The sequence below is a fragment of the Agelaius tricolor genome, unplaced genomic scaffold, assembly GCF_023055355.1.
Source record: "Agelaius tricolor isolate 1412-34295 unplaced genomic scaffold, bAgeTri1.0.p SCAF_3, whole genome shotgun sequence".
In the NCBI taxonomy this organism is placed as follows: domain Eukaryota; kingdom Metazoa; phylum Chordata; class Aves; order Passeriformes; family Icteridae; genus Agelaius; species Agelaius tricolor.
This window is the reverse complement of record NW_027269263.1, coordinates 58,243,791-58,267,172: the sequence shown is the minus strand read 5'-3', so window position 1 is coordinate 58,267,172 and position 23,382 is coordinate 58,243,791. Positions and strand designations below refer to the sequence as shown.

At 38.6% G+C, this 23,382-nt stretch overlaps 1 protein-coding gene across 15 annotated transcripts in view; it reads left to right on the top strand.

Moving 5' to 3' along the window:
- Nucleotides 1-23,382, top strand: part of MAGI2 (membrane associated guanylate kinase, WW and PDZ domain containing 2) — a 702,131-nt gene that overhangs the window by 313,194 nt on the left and 365,555 nt on the right. Inside the window, exon 1 of one of the 15 annotated variants that reach the window (XM_071424005.1) lies at nucleotides 4,474-4,739. The exons of the other annotated variants lie outside the window; for them this stretch is intronic. The gene's annotated coding sequence lies outside the window, so the exon portion shown is untranslated. Of the gene's footprint in view, nucleotides 1-4,473; nucleotides 4,740-23,382 lie in introns of those variants that run through there. 15 annotated transcript variants of the gene reach the window in all.

Genomic DNA, 23,382 nt, shown 5'->3' with positions numbered 1-23,382 from the left:
ACTTCTCCTATAAGGAAAGTAACAGCTGAGAGAGCTGGGCCTGTTCAGTCTTGAGAAGAGATGACTGAGAGGAGACCTTAAAAACGTCTGTAAGTATCTGAAGGGAGGGTGTCAACAGCATGTACCAGCCTCTTTTTGGTGGTGCTGAGCAACTGGAAAAGAGCAATGGGCAGAAACCTGATTGGACAGGAAGTTCCACCTGAACACAAGGAAAGGCTTCTTCACTGTGTAGGTGACCAAACAGATTACCCTCAGAGGTTGTGGAGTCTCCCTCACTGTAAATAATCAAAAAAATCTGGATGCAATCTTGTGCAATGTGCATATGTTTTTTTCCCATACAAGGGAATTCCCATACAAGGGAAAAAAGCATGGACATTCCAGCAGACTTGATGGCGAATTTCCTCCTCAATGTCAAAGGAATTTTGTTACTTCTATTTTTGTCATTCACCTGGTTTTTAAAGAGGGGAAAGTTTCCATAATTTCTTCTTGTAGCAAATTTATTTTTGCCATGCCTCAATAATTTGATAAGGAAAGGTCATGAATTCCAAAGGACATTTGTGTTAATGTAACGAATCATCTCTCAGTTCTGTCTGTTTTAAAGTCAAATATAACAACTAATCCATTCCATGGAAAGGCCTTCTATAGCAGCTTTCTCTAGCACGAGTCACAGACCACATGCCAAATGGCTCATTTATAATATAACTGGATTCAGACCACATCTCTATCTCAGCCTTCTTTCACTTTCTTCTTTGTAATCTTTAACTTGTGATGACAAAGGACTGTTTGTAAAGCTAAAACCCAAACCAAATCTACCTGAAAATTGTTAAATTTCCTGAATATAATTTACAATATTTTTAAAGGTGGAAGTTACTCAAACTACTGTAAATGCCATATTTGTTGTGGTTTGCCCCATTGTATAAAGATGTGTGTAACTTGTGTGCACTTGGTTATTTTCATTCATCAATAATATTGATGTAGTTATAGCTGTTTGCTTCCTTTAGCTCTGATTTTGAAACATAGACTTGCAAATTCTGCATCTGAAGAGTAATGGAAAAAGAAGCCATTTGTGCCTGTTTGCTGCACAGATTAAAAAATACTTCATAAATACATGACATACCCATTTTCTTACTGATTGAATGTAGTTTCATTTTTAAGGATATACCTTTTTGACTTGCATATAAATTAACTGTAAAAAAAGATGCAACCTATTTCTATGGCTTTGTTTAGGAATAAATCCAGCCTTAAGGCTTATATTATTATAACTAAAATAGGGATTTTTTATTGTTATTTTATGTAGATATATGCATTTTTTTACTGTTTTGAAATTAACATTGCAAATATTGAGACTATTTCTCTCACAAAGTAGACCATTAATTTATTTTTGTCATGCCTCAATAATTTGATTATGTCTGTGTTGTTGTTTGAATTAAAGCTCTAATTTTTAAAAGAGTATGATTTAAAATTAGTGATTCTTCTGGGAAACTCTCAAATTCCTCTCTAAAGATTACAGGAGATAAACTTAATGATTAAAAAAAACTGTATTTATTTTCTGAGTGAAGTATCAGTTTGTACTGATTTTTATTTTCATAAATATTACTGCACATAATTTCCAAAACATAATTGTTATCTGCATGGTTGAGACAGGTTTTCATCCATATTTATTACATGGTTTTATTAATTATGTATACATGTCTGTACACATTATTTACATGCCTTCTTGCATGTGTACCTACAGCCTTCAGATGGAAGATTAGCCTCCAGTTCCTTGCAGTGGATTAGACCTGTACTTACAGCATCAACATAAAAAGTCTGAATGTTCCTGTCAATGCGTATGGCAGCCCAGGCATTACAAAAGGCTTTTCTTTGGAAACCTAAAATCATTGCTCTATTTCTTAGACAGGAAATTACTTCCCTTTGAGAGTTGTAAACCATACTTTGCAATAGATGGGTGACCACAGCATTTCATTGTTGAAAAGCTCTACTGTACTCAGCTTTGCTAAAGTGAACATTTTGATGACTGTAATAAGTGTGCATAAGATGTGATCCTCTTGCTTATCAAGAAACTCATCACATTCAGTGGGAGCCTGTGCAGAATGACACAACTGCATTCCAGTAATTGGCTACATCAGAAACTTTGTTGAGCAGTCCCATGATTTGCACAGTATTGTAACTATTCTTAAGTATCAGGCAGAGTAATTTGTGTCTCTTTGCCTTTTCACCAATGATAGTTTAGGCCTATTTTTGTGCTAGAACCAAGTTTTATGTTGACTTTATAATAATAATAAAAAGGCTGACAGTATCCAAGTTAGAAAATACAAATATATATTCTGAGTTCTGAAGATGTGTAGCTTGTCTGGCCTTTCTAGCCTCTCCAGGTGGCTTACTCAGCTTGCTCTCTCATATTTTATCCATTGCATCCAGTGAATGTCACCACTCTGCTTGCAATATTATGGCTTCAGGAGAGTGAAAGGAAAAAACTATTAATAGAGTAACTACCTGTGGCTAGACAGAGGGCCCAAAAGAACTGCAGAATTCCACCTGTAACCAGAAACTTAGACAACTGAGATGAAGTTTTGTTCCTGTCTTGTGTTGGTTCCTATGGTCTTCATTGTTGGGATCATCTTAAACATGTTCTAGTGTTAGGTGTGCAGTAGTTGTTAGATATCTTTCTACAAGGATGTGCTTACCTAGGCATGACAGGTGTCCCACTTCTGACATTTTTTTTTCAATATATAATTAAATGAAATGTAGAAAAGCAAAAGTCCACTGATTTTTTTTTCCCCCATAAAGACTGGTTTGAAATAATGCCTCATATATATATATGTATATGTAATAGTTATGGGAATTTTATGTATATGTATATGTAATAGTTATGGGAATTTTACCAGCCCCTTGGAGTGATTCTTGGCTTCTGTCAAAAGCTCATGGACTGTGGCAAAAATTTTGGCTATGGTAGGAATGATGTGAAGCACTCTTACTAGAGCATTACTGAAAAGGATGTGTCAGGGTTAAAAACTATAAGTCTCTGAAAGATAGAGCTGTTATTATCAATCTAGTAGATATAATAATAGCCTAGTCATATGGTGAAGTTAATCCATGATCTCTCATATAACTCTTTTCCCTCAGTGTCCTAAAAGAAATCCAAGTTTCTCCTTTGTGTACTTATCAAAAGAATTGCCTTACATCATAAGAGTCATAGTACAGAAAGTAAAAGGTGGAAATCTCATTTAGTGTGTAGTGCCAGAGGAACTGAGGTGTCTGTGGACAGACCCACAGTTAATACAAGATGAGTAAATGATTATTTTTTATATCGTTGGAAACATTGGGAAGTATTGGAAGTGTCTCTGTTGGGCAGTGGATGGATGAATAGACTTTCTGGTTTTAACCTGAGTCTTTAACAACATTGTCATAGGAAAATGGCTTTAGATTTCTTCTGGAATAGGTGGTACATTACATCTACACATTTAGTTTCTCAGAAAGACTGATTAAATGCGGATGCCTACTTTCCCCTTTGAGCCTACTTTTGCAGGTGTTTCCTGTTTGTTACCATTTTATAATGAATGCATAAGGAATATTTTGAGTGAAATTGTGGTCTCATTAAACATGATAGAATTTTTTTTAATGGAAACTGGGGTTCTAAATGCAGTGTTTTATCAAGATTCACAGTGTGTTTCCTATAAGATCTTCTTCTAACATATTGTTTGCTGGTAATTCTGACTGTTGCAACAATATTTGGGTATTTCTTATTACTTGGCAATAACTAGGAATCTCACAGAATCCGAATTCTTTCAGTCTTTTAGAGCCTGAATTCCAAAGCCCTGCACCGTATGGTAGCTTTAATCAGGGTAATCCCAGGGAGCAGGGCCATTGGATAGCCTACAATTCAGAGTCAGTTTTAACTGTAATGGCCCTTACATCAAAGATAACTTGAATTGCAATATAATAATATGAATAGAGAATTGTTTTTAGTTGAGTACGGTCCATTTGCTGATGAGAAATTAAATATGGCTTCAGCATAAATATTTAAATATTGTATTGTAAAAAAAAATGTACAAGTGGGAAGAATCTGTGAAGGGATACAGAACGAGCATAGCATCTAAAAAAAATTGTTTATTTAGGAATAAGCCCCTAATTTTAAATATTTAGGAGCGTCATGGTATCCAAACTATATATGAATATTGCCACTGAAAAGTTTAATTGCATATCTTTGCGCTGTGCCTCCTTGTGTGGAAAAAGCAGAAGGATGCCTGATGATCTCCTCGGAGCCCTATTTCCCTCCCTGCTTTGTAATGTAAATGGCCAGTTTGAATCCCACCACGGATCCGTGCGCTCGATCCCCGAGCATCCTCCCGGTTTTTAACCGGAAGATCACCTGACCGCCCCCCGAAGCTGCCCCTTGACGGACGGAGCGATCTCGGCGGCGGCGGCGCTCGGGCAGGGGCTGCGGGGGCCGGCGGCGGAGCCGAGCGCTCCGGCGCTGCCGGGGGCGGAGGGAGCGGGAGCGCCGGGAGCGCCGCTGCCTCAGCCCTGGAGAGAGGCAAAACAAAAGAGCTCAGCTGCAGTTTTTGCGCTGCTGTGCCTGGCTTAAGCAGAAGATTCTAGACATTCGTGCCGAAAAATCAAAGCACAGCTGAGACTATATCTACCGGGAAGATAATTTCCGTCCCCAGAATGGGCTGGATCCAGTACAGGTGGTTTGCAGATCATGCGAAGACAGACGGGCTGAGAGCCATGGAAAGGTGGGATAAGGCGCTGCCTTCTCTTTCTTGCCGTTTTTTTCTTTCTCTCTCTCTGGATTTGTAAAGCAGTGTAGCTGGAACCTGAGTCAGGGTCACTTAAAAAGATTAGATGGGGTTTAATCCCACAAAACAGAACGAAAATGGGAGGCACTGCTGTGTTCAGACAGATGTTGAACCCAAACTTGGGCTGAGTTGGACTTGCTGTGAGCGATCCTTGTGTAGCTTTTGACGTTGTCTTTGTTTAGAATAGTTCCTTCACGAAATACGAGGCTTTAGGACGAGCTGCATGCCTCTGTAAAAAATTGTTCCAATGCTAGTAGATTTTTGCCAGAGAAGCTGCAGATGAAGGCTTTGGAGGTGAGTTTATGGAAATAGGAAGAGCTGTTGACTTTTAATTCCTTGTGATGCGGGCATGGTTAGAAGTTGAGCCGTGCTTGTTGTTGTACATTGTCTGAATTGTAACAATGGGCAGTTCAAGTAGAGCAAGTTTGAATGGTGTTTCTTCAGCAATACAAATGCATTTCTCTGGTATGATCTTTGGCTTTTCACAGAAGGCAAGGAATTTCTTCTCTTTTTTTGAGGAAAAAGCCATCCGATTTTTTTAAATATCAAAGAACAAGAGCAAATTAGCATTTATATTTGAATGGTTGTTGTTGTTATCACCAGCATGCCTAAACATCTAAAACATATCCCAGCAATTTCTCGTTTCTTTTGCTGGGCAGAGGCATTTCTTTTGTTCCTGATTTTTTTCCCTGCCTCTTAAGAACAAAAGGCATTTCCTTTTATTATTTTTTTTTTTAATGGCAGCAAGAGAGTTACATACAAATTAGCAATTTTATACAGGTTAATGCTCTGCTTCATTCTGAAGTAAACTGCCTTGAGGTATTAGGAGGAGAGGGGGTGGGCAAACCGGGGGAGGCTTGACCGATGCCCAAGAAATACTGAATTTAGATGGATTTAGATCATACAGAGAAGCAGACATTTATCTGTAACTGGATTTCAGCTCCATGTCATGCAAAATCTGCAGACTATAGCAGGAAGACTCTTAGCAACCAATAAATCAGATTTGTAATGGGCCTTTAAAAATGTCTGTGAGGGGTGACTGCTTGGGTCCCCTTTGGCCAAATTAAGATGCAATCTGACAGTACAGTAGCATCTGTGTGCTGACATTTTCTCGGGAACCTAGTGAAAAATGGCTCCAGATCTCTTCTTCAGTCCCCAAAAGACAGTTTCTGAATAGCCATGCATTTTCCCCTTGTATTGTTGTTTGTTATAATCACCATTCTCTCTGGTAATGTCTGACTGGCTTGTTTTGCTTTGCTTTCTTTGGCTGTTTGACTGGCTGAGGGGCTGTAGTGGGCAGTGGTTGTCTTACCTGAAATCAGAACCTCGTGCCAATACTACTGCTTACGAAAAAGAAATAATTTTGCAAAGTGTGTATTGCAAATGTGTTGTATAAATACTGCTAATAGAGCAGCTTCTGCCAGTTCTGCTGGAATTAGGTAAGTGGGTTGAAAAACATGTGTCTTAAATGATGTGCCGCCCATGATACAGGTGAAAAAGAAATGCCAGCTGGTGGTGAGTGCAACTGGCAGGTAAAACTGCAAATCCTAACAAAAGGCACTGGAATAAGGTCCTTAAAGGCCAGAAGGATATGTATGGGTACAAGCATTTGTTTATCCAAGGGAGTTCACGTTCAGATACTACAAGAGCAAGGGGAGAGGAGGAGCAGGGGAGGCACTCCTTTAATTGTACTACAAGTGTGCTGGGTGGAACGAGCCCCGCATGGAATGGCCATTCAGCCTGATTCTGCAGCTCTGCTCCAGCCTTCCTGAGCAGCAGCTGCAGCCCAGAGCTGGGAGCAGCCTCTGTCTGCCCATGTGTGGGGTGACTGCAGGGGAGAGAGGAAGGGGGACCGTGTTTCTCCAGAGGGATCTGTGCCAGGGGATTCATGGGGCAAATGGGAATTTCTCTCCAGTGAAAATCACTTCTTTAAATGTTCCCTCAGATAGGGTGGCTCCTCAGCACAAAAGTAGGGCAAGTAGGAGGCAGAAGGGTAGCTGTGAGAAGTTGTCAGTAGTATGGATCCTCTCCAGAAAATGTGGCCAGTGTTTTTTGTGACTGCTTAATAGTGCCTACTATTTTTGCTGGTGCTTAGAAAGCATGTTGTGTGCAGTACTTATAAAAGCTCCAAATGTTACTTGCCAGACTTATTGCAGTCTTTTGAGATTAATTTTCATAGACCTAAATGCTTCCGCTACTGCCAGAAAGGAGCAAAAAAGGAACTTTAACACTGAGTGCAGATCCCATTGCTCCTTCTGTACAGGTAGATAATTTGACAGTAGTAAACACTTGCTTCATGGAAAGTGACACAATTGCACAGTGGGATCGTGAAAAAGAAAAACAAACATCTTGCAAACCATCAGACAAGCAGAAATGTCAATGAGAGATGTTCAAATAAATAGAGTTAAAAATCTTTGAGTGACAGAAAGATTCCAGGTGCCTTATTCACACTGGCCATAGTTACAAAGCACTGGAATGCAGCTGCAGTTTTGAAAGGTAAACCAAACCTGGCTGATTTTCAGGTGTGTATGTACACAATCAGAATAAAATGGAAGTCCAATACTGAACTGGAACAAATTAGATTTCAGAACTTTACACATTAAGAAAAACTGGATTGAAGATCACTGCAGGCAGAAAACTTTCCAGAAGGAATTACCTGAGTAAATTTAACCCTAAGGAAACACACACATCGAGTTAGGGACACTGTCTATTGATTATGTGATTATTAACTACAACATTATTTAAAGTGGGATTTAAAAGTGAAAATTTGATTTAAGAAATTTAGCATGACTTTTGACTTTCATTCTCATTACAAAATAAAAACTGTCCATGGACTTTGCTTGGAAATGCACATTTTCTCGTGGTGCAACACTGACATACTGGACCTCTGTAAAGGGAGAGGGGAAACACAAATAAAATGGTGGCACTAGGAAAATTTCTCACCATCACTTTCTGAAAGCTGTGTAAATACATCCTGAATCCTGAATGGATAAACATATGATAAACATAAAAGTCAGGATTGTCTCCTGGTTGTGATGAAAATAAATAATAACAAGAATTAGAAAGATTAGTATATACTAACAGGAAAAAAGACTCAGCCCTAGAGTATTGAAATCTAAGAAAATTCTATTTACATTGAAGCAGTCCAAGTAGCAATTGCCAGTGCTCCAGCTGACAGACTCATCAAACAGCCCACCTATTTCCCATTTCAGTAGCAAATGCCTATACAGAAACCATCATGCTCTCACTGCAAAATAAGCTTAAGAACATTAAAGACCATATAGTATTCCCAGCTGCCCTAATGCAACCAGTTTAAATCAAGTTTGTTGTAAATGATGTCACTGTAACAGAGCTGATTGTAGCCCACAGGGCCAAGAAAAGAGTATGGTCAGCATAATTTACTTTTTTTTTTTTTCCCCGTAAGAACATCCCAGCTATTCCTATTCCCATTCCTCTGTCATTGCTTCCTCATGTATAATGTATATAGCATACCTCAGACACACATGTCTGATAAAAGCACCAGACAAAAGTTTCAGAGAGAACTCTCTGATCACTGTAGCAACTGCTTTCTGACTACATTATGCTGTGGGATGAAGAGGAGGATGTTCTTTTGGTGACCTTTGGTGTTTTTGTACAGAGCATACCTATGTTTAGACTGCCCACTATTTGTAGAAAATGAAACATCAACAGTAGAGTTAGCTGAAAACTGTAAACTGAAAGTTGGCTGGGTCTGTTCTTTCTCTAACCTTTGAAGGTTAGGTTGACTTTTCAACTAAATAAAGAAAACTCTCCTGGAAACATGCAAGATGCTTCAAACCTGACATTAAATTTCCTGTCACCCTTCTAATTTTGTTGTATTTCTCCTCTCATACGTGTTTTTCTGACTCTTCACAAACTTCTTTATTTATGTAAACCTTCTTTGATTTAAGCTTACTAACCATCTATGACTTTTCCCTTCTGCCCCAGAACTCCATGTTCTGGGACAGTGAGAAGCAATTTCTGCCACCAGGTCTTTCTTTAGTCCAGGTGAAATCAGTATTTGGTGCTGAGGAGCTGGGTTATGGAGAGGTGCATATCCAGATGCCTACAGAACACAATACTCTCAATCTCATCAATCTTCCTACGACAAAAAGGAGATTATTTTTCATCTCAGCATCAACTATGTATACCATAAAGAATTTAGCCAATATTGCTGTGGTTCAAACTGCTGAAGGGAGCAATGAAAGCTGGTGGCTTTCTTGGGACAATTTTATAATCTGCATCTGTATCCTGAATACCTGTATGATCATAGGAATGGTACTAAAGGAGAGTGGGGTTTATGGCTCTGTTCTGCCTCTGCTGAAATTGGTGCCAAGTTTCACTCTAGAGATGAGACAGAGAACATTTAGGAGAGAAAATCTGATCTTGCAGGGGGGCTCAGGTTAAATACATTTTATCACCTTCCTGGCAAAGAAAACAAGCAAATAGGATTGACAGTGGGTGATCACGGAACATCTAAACCCTCTAACTGTTAGCCCTTATGAAAATATGAACAACAACCAAAAAAAAGTGCCTGGGAAAAATTCTTTAATCTGGAGGTATTAGGAGTTAAGTCTTTACAGCCATGACAATCCCCAGTGACAGAATTGCTCATAACCCAGAGGTGATAGAATACAAATGGGCCTGGATGTGGGAAGCATTGCAATAGAGAGCACATCACAATAAAAGCTCTCTTTCTCAGTTATCCTTTCCATTCCAGTCAAATAAATAAATTGCAGTGAAGTACAGTGGAAAGAATTATTGCCACTAGAGTGCTTTCCTGATGACAGAGATGATGTAAGCCATAAAAGTCTGTCCTAGATACCAGAAATTAAAGATTTCTGGAAGTTTGTAAAGATTTAGGAACTCTTAGAGTCTGGATTGATTCAAGCAGACTAATTGGATATGGATAGTGTAACTTCAGACTTGGTCATCTGCTGATAAACCTGTTCTGATGGGAGCACAAAGCCTTGGCACTCCTGTGCTGCTCCTGCTCTCCATCTGTCTCCCCTCTCAAGGTCCTGGCTTAAATCTGCAGGATTGTTCATGAGGCTGGCCAAAGTTATTGGAGTGGCTGTACTCATCTCTGTGATGGCAGAAGCCATGATGATCCAGGAGGTGATAATATTTGATATTTTTATGAAACATGGGTGAGCAAAGCCTCTGCAGGGACAGGGCAGAGTTCCCTTTCATTAGAGGATTTTTCACTTTCAGAATTATCTTATTGGAAGAAATTCTGGAAGGTAACTTGGCATCATCCAGTAATGCTATGCAGTCAGATACAAGCCAGCATTTTGTATTTTAACAGTGCACATGACCCAAAGAGGTGTGAGGAACAGTGCCTTTGTCACTAATTAAGGTTCTCTAGCAACGGTTGGGATCAAGAATATCTAAAAGCAAAGCTTGATTATGACACCAGCCACTGGAATATTCCATAAATCTGAACATCTGGGGAAAATTGCAGATGGCTGAATAAAGGAGCTTGATCACATCATAATTGTTCACTGTTTGGTCACATAACTGACTGGGCTGACTGGAAGCCTGTGTGTCTCTGTCTTCAGAGCTCTGCAGCTCCTGTCTGACAGAAGGAGACTGCAGTTTTGGTGTTTCTTGTTCAGGTGATGCAATAGAAAGAGGTTCTGGAAAACACAAGTGAACAGTTTGTGGAAATGTGAGTAGCACTGCACCCCAGAAATCCTGATGGGATGAATGGCAGCTATCCCTTGGACAGCACTAGGAGGAATTTTCTGCACAAAAGGAAAGGGTAACTCCAAACTTTCCTAGCTTTTGCATGGCTGGATTTTAAAACCTAGGAAAACTGAGGGGATAGTCTGTTCCCATTCTGTCATTGCAGCCGTCAAATGCTGTTGTTGAACCAACTGCAGTGACATAACCATCAAAAAACACCTGCCTGTGCCTATTGGAAAGTCCTTCCGAAAAAGGAGGAGTGTGCCAGTAGGGAGCTCTTTATTGCGTTAGGTTTTTTCCTTCTGCAGATTCAGCAGGTGCTATATATTATCCTTTACAACCTTCAGCCATTTGGAGCTAGGACACTGTAATTATGTTCCCTGTCCATGGAAGTTACTGACTATTACTGTGTGAAATACGAGCTCTGCTCAGAATTCAAAACTAAACTGAGGAAGCATGTTTGCTGCTGTTTTCATACCAACAGAATAATGGCATTTACAGTACTGTTCCTTTACGCTAGTAAATGCTCTCTGCCCCTTAAATGGTGGAACCTCTATAAAAATACCTTATTGCTGATATGTAAAGTCAAATTCCCAGTGTTGACAGTTCTCTCCTACAAGTAGTAGTTTACATTTGTGTAGCTAATTTTATAAAAAAAATTCATAGGGGTTCACTCCTTTTTAAGTGTGAAAATAAATTGGGAGGCTGAGACAGAGAAAGTACACAATTATTTTTAAACAGAAGCAACTTTGTAGGGATAGTCAGGTTCTCAGGGCCCTTCCCAAGTCTTAAATATATTGCTCTTGGATTTGTATGTGGCTATTTGTAAGTACCTGCTATTTGTAAGTACCTGCACCTGACTCCCCCAATGACTCAATAGCACAGGAGAAAACAAAGTTGGGTTTTCTATCTCCTGCTGCTCCTACTTCTGCAACCTCATCCACATGAGGATTGCCTTCTGTGAGGTTTCATTACTTTCTCACTAAAAAAAAGCAGCCTGTTTTTATCTTGCTCTGTTCTCTCCTGAAGTTATTCAGAGGAAGTGAGATATGGGGGGTGCCTTGCGCACTATTCCATTAGGATAAATAATGTATGCTGTCTATTGTGTTTCGAAGAATGCTTCAAAGAAAACTCTCCATGGTATAGTTATGATAACAGGCAGGAAAGAAATAAAAGGAGAGAGAGCACAAGAAAATGTAGGTGCTTTGGTATTATCTGCTGGTTCAGCATTACAATGTTTGAGATTAGTGTGCTTCTTTTGCCACAGCTCTTGGCAATAGCCACAGCAGTCCGTGGAAAAAGATGTATAGCCCTAGATGAAACAAGGAAAAAGTTTTTGTTGCTCTCTATTGCCAAGAGATAAGGTGCAGACTGTTCTTGGCAGAGGCACACTGTACTGTGACCAGCTCTTGAATATTTTCTTGTGCTGCTCATTTCTTCTTCCCACTTTCATTTTAATAGGAAAGTCCCACATGCCCCCACAGTCTCTCAGGGGAGTGACCATGGTTTTTAAGAAGTACTGATCATCTCAGTTTGAGGTTCTCGGCCCACATCAGGTGTGGTAGCTCTTGAAGGTAGAGGACACACTCTTACCTCCTGCCAAGCAGTATTTTTTTATGGTATTCTGTGGTTTTCAGTCGCTTCTCTGTATAAGGCTTAGTGTACATGAATTATCCACTGTAATAAGTATATGTAATAGACAGTCCAGATTCCACCTCAACAGCAAATACAAAAATTACTGGCAAAATATCTTAAATGTTTGATATGGAACTTGTTTCCCCAGCTGGAGTAACAGTAGGGTATTTGGCCCAGCATCCTGCTTTTCACACTGGGAAAGAGTTCCAGCACCAGGCCATGTGGGGTAATACTTTTCTTTTATGCCTCCCAGTTTCCAATGTAACTTATGAGGATACTAGGATTTTTTCCAAATGATATGACATTCTTGTTCTAAAGCACAAATTGATATTTATGTGGTCACACAATGCAGAAGAAATGTCATTTCCAGCGTTGCTCCCATGGATACATGCTCAGTGGTGTGTATGTAACCAGACCTTTACACCTCAGTACAGGGTGACCCAGTCATGGAGGAAAATTGGTTTGTTATGCCTTCACTGAGCTTACTGCTGCCTTGGTGATGAGCCTTATGTCTTCAAGCACATCAGACCTTCCTGCCATCATTAGAAATACTTCAAAACTTTAAAACTCAAAAGCCTTGAGTTTTGGCTAAGTCAGCACGTAAATCTGAAAATGTGTTTCATTTATGATAAAGGCATTTCTGTGCATATGAGTCATGCCTGGCAAAGGCAAAGTACAGTAATCCAAAAAGGAAAAAAAAAAGAAAAGAAAAGGAATCAGAATAAACTCTTTTTTAGGCAATTACTATCAAAAAAATCTAGGAAAGTGTTTGACATAGAATGTGCCTCCTCTTCTGGGATCATAGTATTCTCCATCAAATCACCTCTTCTCTGGGTGGGAATATTTTCCTCCTTATTTTTTTGCAGGAATTTCTTTGAAATATCAGCATCTTATCACTTTGCCTATGAATTTGGTTTGCCTATTTGTTCATCCTTTTTAGGATTCTTTGACCTTTCCACAAAGGTGTGAGGGGAGATTGGATTGAAATAGATAGATTTTGATGAACAAATAATTTCTGTCTGAGTGCAGTACAGTTATGTGTGAGAGACAACTGTTTGCCCTTAAAATTACTGACCCTCTCTCTGAAAATGGCTATCCTTGAGTCTTGGCATGAGCATCTTACACTGACAGAGAAACGGCCATTGTCAAAGGTTCTGGCCATTGTTACAAAGGTTTGTAACCAACTATCTCTGCACCAAGAAGTCAGTGGGAGGGAGAGTGTTTAACAAGCTCAGTGAGTGGCACAGAGGAAGAAAGAGCATGGAGAGGAGCTGAGAGCAGAGAGCTTGGAATATAGCTCCAAAAAGGAAAGAAATCAAACAATTCATAGAGAAACAGAGAAAGCAACCAAAAACAAAATTAAGAGAAATAAGAAAGAAAAAATAAAATTAATGATGGCAGAAACAGGAATTGTTATGCACATCCTCAAGCTGTCATGGCAAAGAATATAAGCCCAACAACTTTTCCTTCACTTCTCCATGGAAATAAAACAATTATCAGGAAACTATTCTGTTTTATTCTTCAAAGAAGTTATTTAAAAGCAGTTCTCCATTCTGGAAAGACTTGACATCAAGAACAGATATTGTCTCTCATAAGTGTTCTTTATGGTAACTGTTTAACTCAGATGCCAGAAAACTGACACACCATGCTACTTAAGAGGAATGGATGGTTTTGCCTTATAGAACCTGAGGAGTAAGGAGAAAAATGCCTTTGAAAAGAAAAAGCATTGTGAGCTGGATTGTGTCCAAGGAGAGTCAAACCAGTGATCAAGTTTCCTTCCCCAGGTGGTAAGGTTTTCAGGGCAGAGGAGACCTTCACTTCCACCCCAGGCTCTTCTCCTTGTTCCTGATGCTCATGCCATTCTCCTGCTGCTCTAAAACATCCATATCCCACATTCACAAATCCCTCCCTCCAGAGGGACCCAGTGTTTGGTGTACTGTACCAGGCTCCTCTCCATCACTGCAGTTTGGGGAGGGGTTGATGTCGGGGCTTTCACCAGGGCAAAAAGCCTTGTGCAGGTTTTCATCATCCTAGTGAAGCACAGGCTGTTGAGGAAGAAGAGGGTGGAAGGGTGAAGATGAAGAAACCCAATCATTGTGGCCTCTACACAGCATCCCTACCCATGACAAAAGGCAGAGAGGAAGCAATGTGAGAGAAATGGTCCGAAATCCTGGGTGCTTTGTGGTGTAATATTATATGAGAGCAAGAGAAAATTGTGGTTTCTGGCAGAGAGTCAGCTTCTAGCACTTTCACACTCAGGTTCCTTGAAGCTCAGCCTGAATGAAATCTGGTTAAATAAAAGCCTAAAACATGTGCTTTATCTTAAAGTCTTTGAAGAAGTGTCTTCAGTCCTGAAACATATTGCAGCTTTATTACAAGCCATGCTCTGATCTGAGATACTGGGGTGTAAATCTGCAATTACTTGCTCAAAATCAGTGGTATTTTCCTAGCAGTGGAAGAGAGTAAGTTCACCTCTTCCTTCCCAAGCAGGGGGATGAATTCCTTCTAAATAGTTGGCACAGTAAATTTCTCCTGATACAGTGCTGGCACTTACTTTCATCTGGAGGATTAGAATTAAGTATCACCTTCATTTTACAATTATACTAAATTAAGTTAAATCATTATGTTTTAAACCTTCTGTTACACTGTAGAAAACTTACTTCAGCTAAAACTCCTACTTATTATTTAACTTTAAATTCTATGCTCAGGAGTGTTTCCCAAAACATGGGCATGCATAATAAAAACATGAAGAGCTAGTTGTCTCTGAAATGTTGCTATCAGTATTTCTGTTTTCACAGTTACAGATGCATTAAATTTCAAGGTGGTCCAAGGTTTGTCTGTTTGTAATAATGACAAAAGTGCTGGGTTTATCAGAGAAGAGGTGTAGATGGTGGTTAATGAGGAGTCAGTGTTGCAATTTATATTAAAGTGGCAAGAGACAAAGACTGAATAAGCACAAGAGAGGTGAATAATTTCATTTGCTTCAACACTGTATTCTGCATTCCAGGTGGTAGTGTCAAACTGAGAGGATATTCCAGGAAATAATCAAAAGAGTTATTTTCTAGGACCATTAGTCTTAATCCTCTCATCCTTTTTTTTTTTTTTTTACATTATTATCATGCTCTATTTTAGTCCTCTTTACTAGTCCTTCACAAATAATTCCTTTTTCTCCTCATTAAGATGACTTTTAACTTATTAGTGATTGCCTCTGATGCAGAAGGTACTACAGATCTTGATCAGTATCATTTTTAAACAGAAACTCAGTGTCCACCTTAAAGGGGTTGTGTTCTGTAGCTGTACAGCTGTATTCTACTGTTCCAGGATTTCAGAATTCTTAACATAAAAGCATATTTTACAAAGGTTATTTTTTAGAAGTGTAAACCATGCAGTATTAAAGCATTTCAAGGAACTTATTCATCTATTCATCCATTATAAAGAGACACTATGAGGTTCATATACAAGATTATAGTTTTACACTGATTTTTTGCATAGGAAGGACCAAACGTGATGCCTTTCTGCACACACATTAAATTATTTGACAATTTTCTGGTAACGAGAAGCAAAATAGTGACCATGGATTGAAATTAGTAGAGTTGTAACACTGTATCAGAGATTGCATATTTTCTTTTAAATTAAAATGCCTGTACCATTTTTTTCAAACTGGAAGAGACCTCTGAGCCATTGAATTCAGCCCCCCTATTATCAGGGGCAGCTGTATCATAAAATCTCCTAGATAAGCAAATCAGATTTTCTGTACTCAATGTGTGGAGCACCAACTACATTCTCATCATTTATCAATGTTTTTCATTGATTTCAGTGCTGTGCTCTATTCACCAATTAACTAGGCATATCACCTTCACTGACCCAAATACAGACATTTTGCAGAATAATCTCTCATCCAGCAGCCAGATTTGCTGCTTTATACCCTTCCACCTGTCTAGATGCATTGTGATCATACCTTTTTCTACTGAATTCTTTTCCTTTTTATTTGTTATTTGAAATTCATAGTCATAATATTAAGTAATGGGTGATTTTTAGATGTGTCAGTCAATACAGGGAAGAATAATTTCTAATTTATGCTTTAAAAATAAATTTGTTTAAAAATTCTGTTCACAATAGAGATTGGTTTAACTTTTGTTGCCAGAGTGCACATCCAGTTTGTGTCAAACAAATCTAATAACACAAATCTAGTAACACAAATAAGCTTTGTCCTTGGTCCTTGAATCAAGGCATGTGCTACACAAAAGAGGAGATCATTAAGCTGTTAAAAATGTGTGCTGATGAGACTTCCATTATGCCAAATCTTCTTCTGAGCTCCTGGTTCTGTCTATGGTAATGATGGATCAGTGAAACAGCCTTCATGTATAAACATGATTGCTGTAGTTGTTGCACCCTCAGTTCTGGATGTCTGACATTTCACTAGGTGTAGCCCCTTTAATTTTTGCTGTGTTCTTATTTAAGTCTTACATGATTTTAACTCTAAAGGAGAAATGTCACACCCCTTTAATCACATCAGATTTTTTTTTTCTGTTTCAACATTTCAACATTATCTTAAATTATACTTCCTGTGACCTTGCTTGGTCCAGACTTTCAGTAAAAGACTTTCTTAAAAATTAATATAGGCCATTTCTTCTACACTGTTGTATTTTAGGGATCTTAAGAAATCTGTAGTTGAAAATTAAAATCAATATTCCATAAGAGTAGTAGAATAAACTTTTGAGTATTGGAAAACAGCAATGGAGAAACAATTTTTTTCTATAGAGCACCCAGCTCTCTATATTAATAGTCTTCCTTTGATCTCCTCCTGGAGCTGACAAGATAGGAAGCAAATTGGTAATTTTCAGAGTTTATTTCTTCTAATAAAAAGAAAAAAAAAAGAGAGAGAGAGAGAGATAATTGCAAAAGCATGTTTTACATCAATATGGGACTTGCCTAGCTAGAGATCCAGACAGGCAGAAAACAAAATCTGGGTTTCTAAACAGCAGTTAAGGTACTGTGCTAGCACAATCCTGTGGTAAAAAAATAGTATTTCCTGCTCCTAAAATAGCAGTTTGTGACACAAATCCTATTACATAAACAAACTATTCTGTGTAGGTGAGGCAGCTTTTGTTCCTTGAATATTTTTCTAGCTCTTTAGTGTTACTTTGGCCATGATGAGCTGCTGTGGCTCTGGGCTGTTACATTTCCAGACCCTTCTGTCAAGGAGGATTCAAACCACTTGTCGGTTTGCAGGCAGCATCTCCTGCAGAGAAATTAGAGACTGAGCCCTGTAGTGAAGTGGTAACTTTTAGCTATACTCACAAGTGTCTCTCAACCCTGAGATGTCACTTGAGAAAAAGCCACATTCCAGAATGCTTTGAGATTCTGCTTTTGAGGTGACAGGAGGAGGCTGACAGATGGGAGAGCAGGCTGGAGTCAGGTACAGCACAAGTAAGAAATGGCCACAAAGGGATGGCTGGGTGCTCTAGCCTTTCATGACAGAGGTGACTTAGAATCTATACATTAAAACAGATTACAAACTTTTATTGGTCACAGCACCTGAGACAATCAAAGAGAAAATTCATTTGTTTCGCATTTGGTTGGTGAAGATACTTAGCTTCCTGAAACTTTTTTTTTTTTTTCTTCTGACCTGTAAAGAGATGACTGACAAATAGAAGTACCACCATGACCAGTGAATTCTTCATGAGAAAAACATTTTCATATAAGAATTTCAGAATAGAACATAGCTTGAAAAGCCCTGGAAAGCTGCTATTTTGGTAAATACACACAAAACATTACTGGGAGATTTCTGTAGCTGACATTAGAAATGGAAATTATAAAGAAAGTTTAAAAACTCTACACACATGTAACATGAAGTAGGAGGAGTGTGTGCCATGCTTTTTTGTCCCATGTAGCTTACTGACCAATGCTGATGTCCCAGGAGTGAACTTCTTGTTGGTTCTGGCAGGTGATGCAAAACCAATACAGCTGGAAATAAATGTGATGAAATTACAAGAAATGAAAACATAACAACCCAAGGCTTGTACACCCACATTTATGAGTGCTGATTCAAAACTAACAGAAATCAGAAATCAAAGAGGTATAAAATCACTCCAAGAAAAGTGTTAGGACCTTTGAAACAGCTTGTGGTAAATGGAGAAATAATTTTTATAAGAAAAGTTTTGTGCATTTGTTTAGAAAATTACAAAGGGATTGACATAGTAGGAAGCTGTGTAATTGCTAAAAGAAGGGTACTATTATTTTTTCACAGTAACCTGATGATGGGTTGGTACAGAAACCAAATCTGAACAGGAAATATTGTGAGAACAAAATCTGTAAATGTTGTTAAACTGGAGGAATGAGTAGAGATCCCTCCTGCTGTTGACATGCGTTTCTAAACAGGCTGAAATCAGGAAAAACCTCTAAAGATTAACTCAGTAATTTGGAAATTACAAGGAAAGGATTCAGTGGCCAGCACTTTACACTGTGCTATCTCTATGTGATTGCCAAGCCCTTACTGGGGCAGTATATTTTGGTGTATGACTGTGTCTACTGAAACACAGCTCAGTTCAAAATGAGAGTGGGAAGAAACAGGCGGCACAGGGATGGCTCAGCTCGTTGTTATTGCTGTTTTACACAGGGATTCTGATCTCATTAAGATTCATATAGTTAATGAAAAAAAAAGGCATACTTGGGAGTTTGAGAAAGACACTTTTACTTTAAACATAATCTACATTATATAAAGCTTCCTGTGTTTACACTGTGAAAATGCTGACACAAGCTGAGAGTCATAAAGCAAGTTTATTTTTCAAATACATTGAGTACAGACTGCACAAAAAAGCTTACAAAAGATGGAAGCATATCTCAGAAAGCCAGAAAAAGATTCAAAATACATTTTATTAGCCTAGAAAAAATGCTGGTTTTCATATAAACCTTTTCTTTGTTTTCCTTAAAGACTTAACCATAGTCTGTGACAGAAATGTTATGACTCTAGAGATACATTGTTTTCAGATTCATTGTGAAACATCCAATATTCCTTCTTGAACCTTTCATATAACCTTAGCTAGAGGTTTTACTTAAGGCTAAAGCCTCTCATGAAGAATTAAGGCTGTCCCAGCTTTTCCCATTTCATTTCTTCAACCCTGCAGTTGAAGAAATGAAAAGTACTAATCCTTCTCAGCATGGCTTTTAGTTCCAGGCAGAACAGGAGTGCACAGAGCACTTGGACTCTGGGATTGCATCACCCTGGAAGCCACATCCACATTGCCATGGCAATGACATGCAACAGTTACAATGAGCTGAACCTCCTCCACTGAATAGCAGCTCCCAATAGGTGACAAACACGAGGCTGAGCACTGCATCCGATTTTGGAGTTTTTATAAACCACTTTTGGTAGAGATGGGTTGTGGAATCTGTGTGTGTGTGTGTCCCATGTAGTTATATCAGTAAAAATCTGACTTAGCATGTCTTCACATAGACTCTGTATAGCAATAAAACTTCCCAACTTTCCATACAAATGGGTTATGCTCCCCTAAGTGTATTCTCCTGAATCTGGGAATTATTATTATTATTATTATTATTATTATTATTATTATTATTATTATTATTATTAAATACACCGATACAAACACAGATATTAATGCTTGTGGCAAGGTTGGGTGCTTGAGACAAGTCCCTTTCTTTGTGTCCTTGACAGATGTGAATTGGCTGAGCTCTGTTGGGCAGAATAAGCTGTGACTTGGCTTCCTGGAAGCAAAGACAACACTGGAGATTGGGCTGGGATTCCAATGAGTTCTGGATTTCTTTTTAACGGTGGTCTAGTCTATATTCATACCCAAGTCCCTAATGCTTTTGATCTCTTGACAGTGAAATACAGAGCTTGATAACCATGCCATCCTTCTATGCAACATGCTTAAAATTAGAGATGTGATTATGCATTATGCATTTTTCCAAAGTGACCTGGTATTCCTTATCAATAAAAATAATTATATAATCTTATAAGTAATATTTAATGTCTACCTTACAAAATTACTGATAAACTCATTTTTAAGGGCTTGTTGCTGAATATTCTTTTCACATCTTATTTTTGTTTATATCTTCCCTGAGAATGTTGGCACTTCTGTCAGGTGCATAACAAGTTCCATATATATCCACCTCTGGCTGTGCAGGGGTAGAGAGGAGACAGGTTACTTATGACAAAATTGCTCTCAGATTTCACATATGCTAGCTTCTTCTGCATTGGAAGCTATTGGAAAATGTGTAAGATGGAAGAAAAGGATTACACTTCTCAAATACACTCATCTTACGAGACTTGCTTTCCATTGATTTTTCCTCAGGATCTCTTTGACTCATGCTAACTTGATGACAGAAATCCTTGCTCTATAGGGAAGAAAACACTTCAGCTGTGTAGCTTTAAAACTGATGAAAGGTTTGTTTAAACACTGGGGGAATAATCAAGTCACCTTAAAATCATCTCTGTACCTGAGATGAGCACAGTGTTGTCTCAGCTTGGGAAAATGAATGGTGCTGATGTGTCTAGTACTTTTTTATAACTGCAGAGACTGCGTATTTAAAAAGCAACACATCAAAGTGATTTAATGCATTAATTGGATAAAAGGAAAAACAAGTAAGTCTCTAAATGAAGGAAACCTAATAAAGCTGGCAGATCTTTTGCAAATAGAGAAGTATTTTCTTTGTATAATGCAGAATTCTTCTGAAAGCGAATTTTTTCTTTGATTTAGCCTTGATTAAGTGTTTCAGGGGTAAAAAATCCAATTATGCCTAAACCCAACGTGTTGAAAATACTCATAAGAGAACTTAAAGCTAATTGATGTATCTGAATTCATATTCAAAGTGAGGAATTACCTAACATATGTCTGTAAAGCGTTGTACCAAGGTGTTCATTTCCTTGCAGCGTCTTTCTTCTTTCAAGATACTGCCCTCAAAAATTTAAATCAAAACAAGCAAATCCAATATCACAAATGCACTGATTGCTTTTCAAACTGTCTGAAGAGTTCAAACCACATGCTGAATTAGTAGACCAGAATTCTCTAGAACACCCTCCTTGACTCTAATTAGCTTGTTTTCTGAACTTGGGGAAAGTCATTGGACATTCCTTTTTGTCTGTATATCAGTACTATAAGGAAAATTATGTTTATGAAGTGATGTTTACAGGGTTTTTTTTTTTTAAATCTATTTAAAGTGGAAGCTAAAAATGTGAAGTCCTACTGTTAATAACTTTCAAATCTCTTTAAATCCAAAAATCTCCAATTTGATGTAACTTTTTTAAGTTTCTTACTTCATGCTCCATTACTGTCTGATTATTGGGGTGTTGGTAATGTAGCTACACCTTATCAAGGGCAAAGGTACAATGTTATGTTTCAGTGGCCTCAGAATATAGACACCAACCAAAAAACCCAGTGAGATAGGAGTAAACTTCCAATTTCTCACTCTAAGGAAAAAGTATATATTGGGCTTCTTATATGAGAAAAGTGTTATTTTTCCTTATGAACTGAAAGATGAACTTTTCTCAAAACTGAGAGAGGTTTAGGACTACACCAGCTAAGCAGGCATATTTTATTGGCAGGACTCATTTGCTTTCTTCATGCTGTTCAAGCTGACATGAATAGGTTGTAAAAAGAGGTGATAATACAATGAGAGATAGTTACAAAGAAAATTGGAGGAAATGTAACCAGTTCATTTTCCTCTAAAATGTAATTTAGTGTTTCCAAAGAGCAATAAAACATAGGTATTTAGGACAGTAAGTGGAGGTATGTATATGTCCCAGATGGACTTTTAACTGAAGTAACATCATAAAGATATTGGTATCTGCTGAAAAAAAATCAGCAAAGATCATTTATATGTCACATTAAAGTAGTTGGAAAATTATATTTCCTTCCAGTTCTTAAATTTGTACATATGGTCAAATTTCAACAGCAAGGGAGACGCTGAGGTACCTCTCTATGGAGCCAAATTGTGCCTAGCAAGATTTGCCATGGCTGCAGTGTGGAATGAGTCCAGAGAAGGTTTTAGGGCTGGTCCAGAGGTGGACTTGTGGAACAGCACTGGCTATCACCTGTGCTGATAGCTGGGTACATCTGCAGCACCATGGCACAGCCTGCAGGGTCCCCTGGGACTGGGAGTGGTGGAGCTTGGGAGCAGGATCCAGAGCAGGGTCCCCTGGGGCTCCTTCCTTACAGCAGGACATGGGAAGGGACCTGTGGTGTTTGTGAGGGCCCCCAGGATGAGGTGAGAGATGAGAATCTGACTCCAAGTTCTCAGAAGGCTGATTCATTATTTTATGATATTATATTATATTAAAGAATGCTATATTAAAACTATACTAAAGAAAGAGGAAGGATACATCAGAAGGCTTAGCAATGATAATGAAAGCTGGTGGCTGACTCCTCAGAGTCTGACACAGCTGATGGTGATTGTTCATTAATTAAAAACAATTCACATGGAAACACATCAAACATGCACCTGTTGGTAAACAATGTCCAAGCCTCATTCCAAAGCAGCAAACACAGGAGCAGTGATGAGATAATTATTGTTTTCATTCCTCTCTGAGGCTTCTCAGCTTCCCAGGAGAAAATTCTGGGCAAAGAGGATTTTTCAGAAAATATCATGGTGACAGGGACCAGTGGTGGTGTCCACTCCCAGCCAGGTCAGGCTCATGCTGCACTGGGGATGGCTGGGGTGTGCTCCTGTGCCTGAGCTGGGAAAGGAAAGCTGCTGGGAAAGCCACTGTGGATGGTTTTACATCTCCCTCCCAGCCTCAGGGACAACATATATCCTGCAGACACAAATGGCATGTTACTCCTCAGCCCTGGCTGATGCCACCAGTGCATTTTATATTTACAGTGGTCATGTAAACACAGGTACTTCAAAGGCATTGTATGAAGGATATAGCAAAGGCTCTGGGCATCTTTCCTTTGATGTTTTGAGTTGTGGATGAAGCCTGCTATGCTAAAAGAATTTTTCTGTTTAGCTCTCAGTTTGGCCCCAAAAACCTGAAAGTGTGCTATTTTTTTACTTGGTGTTGTTATCAGTTTTTACACAAAGCTGTAAAGTGGATAAGTTTAATAATATTTTGAGCAGTTATTTCTAGTGTGCTTAATTAGAACTGAGTTAAGCGAGGACAAACCCAGACTTGGGAGTGACTGTTCCATTTAACCACAGATCACTGGTCCATGAACCTTTTTTCTATTAATATGATTGCTTCTCTCCATTTTCAGATCATATTGCATGGATGTCTGAT